This window comes from Cucurbita maxima, unplaced genomic scaffold (assembly GCF_002738345.1).
Source record: "Cucurbita maxima cultivar Rimu unplaced genomic scaffold, Cmax_1.0 Cma_Scf00116, whole genome shotgun sequence".
In the NCBI taxonomy this organism is placed as follows: Eukaryota; Viridiplantae; Streptophyta; class Magnoliopsida; order Cucurbitales; family Cucurbitaceae; genus Cucurbita; species Cucurbita maxima.
Window position 1 is genome coordinate 94657 of NW_019272132.1, and position 1777 is coordinate 96433.

At 31.3% G+C, this 1777-nt stretch overlaps 1 non-coding gene across 1 annotated transcript; it reads left to right on the plus strand.

Annotated features, from left to right (window-relative positions):
- The first annotated feature begins 1504 nt into the window (after window positions 1-1504).
- On the plus strand, window positions 1505-1576 carry TRNAC-GCA. The gene has a single exon. It is a non-coding gene; the product is annotated as a tRNA-Cys (tRNA).
- Window positions 1577-1777: the final 201 nt, after the last annotated feature.

Genomic DNA, 1777 nt, shown 5'->3' on the forward strand with positions numbered 1-1777 from the left:
TGAGTGTAATAGAGTTCTCAGAGCTACCGCCACATTTCTTGTTCTTCGATCATGTGTCTCTTTCATCAAAAGAGTCAACATCAAACATTAGGTCTTTGATTGAAAACCCATCCAGGGGAGCGTCGATTGCTTCAATTCCATCAATGGTCTTCCCATGATTTTTTGGTGCATGACTAGTTTTTTATACAACTCACCTTCGAGCACCACCATAGTTTTGCATTGTCCATGAGATGCATTGTGGGCCAACGTAACTCTCAAGTCCTCTGAGTAAGTTCCTATAGTCTTGAAGTATAATATCAAAACATATTAAGGTATTTGATATGTTAAACAGTAAAATAATTGATGTGTATCATAAATATTAAATAAAAATATATATTTAAAATTTGAATGAGATTCATATTAATTAAACATATATTATGATATTCTACGACATTTTAATATTATTTAAATAAGATATTATATCTTAATGTATTAGGTATTCAAATATATAATTTGACAAAAATTATCACAAGTTCACCGTAAATAGAACCCTAGGGTTAAGTCAAAAAGCATCAAACACTAAATACTTTGAAATTTTAGGTGATATTTTGCAGAGGAAGCTGATAAGGTCTTCAAAGAGCATGTGGTCGTGTCTGACATTTTAGGTTAACAACATGTTGAAAAGAAACCAGAAATTCTGATACTGGTAATTAACTACAAACCTTTGAATAAGGTTTCAGAATAAATAAGATATCCAAACCAAATAAAAAATGATTTGATAAAAAGAATTTATAGTCAAATATTTTTATAAAATTCGATATGAAATTGGGATTTCGAAGAATTCTAACTTCCTAAAAGGACAAATATAAAATAGCATTTAATGTCCAGTTTAGAAAATATGTGAGGAACGTCATGCGATTTAGGCTAAAAAGCACTCCATCCGAATTTCAGATGATTATGAATGATATTTTCAATTCTTTCAAAAAATATCAATAGTTTATATTGATGATGTGTTGATATTTTCTAAAACCATTAAGATGAACACTTTAAACATCTACATACATTCATTAATGCAATCAAAAGAAATCAGCTAGTTGTGTCCATACCCAAAATCAAATAATATCAAACTCAAATCTGCTTTCTCGGATTTTAAATTTATTTGAGCCTTATAAAACCCATTCAATGGTCCATTGAGTTTGTCTCAAATTTAGGTTCTCTCAATTATGTGTCTTCAATCCTTCAAGATATCAGGCATATTTACAAATGTCTTTTTGACTGTCTTGAAAATAATACAAAGTCTTGATTTGTAAAGGATATCTCTACAACCCAAAAAAATCAAATCATTAGTCAAATAAACTCTCGACTTAAGTCTTATTGACCCAAGGGAAGATCTCATAGTGAAACGTGACGCATCAAATATCGGATATGGAGGTATCTAAAATTGTCAAAGAGGACCGAGAATCAATTATCATATTTCATTCAAAAGCCTCTAATAATACCATACAAATTACAAAACAGTAAAAATGGGTTCATAGCTCAGTGGTAGAGCATTTGACTGCAGATCAAGAGGTCACCAGTTCGAATCTGGTTTGGCCCTTTTAAAAATTTTGGACGAACACTTTGTTCGATTTGCTCCTAACCACCGAGTGTCTAAAGGAAAAGAAATAAGAATAATTACAGTCCTCCACCACATAGAACCATGTACTTAGAACCTAAGGGCCACTATTCTCGGACAAGAACCAAGCTATCATTAACAAAAGAGTGGTATAAGGTTCTAACTATTAGTGAGTTGCATAAA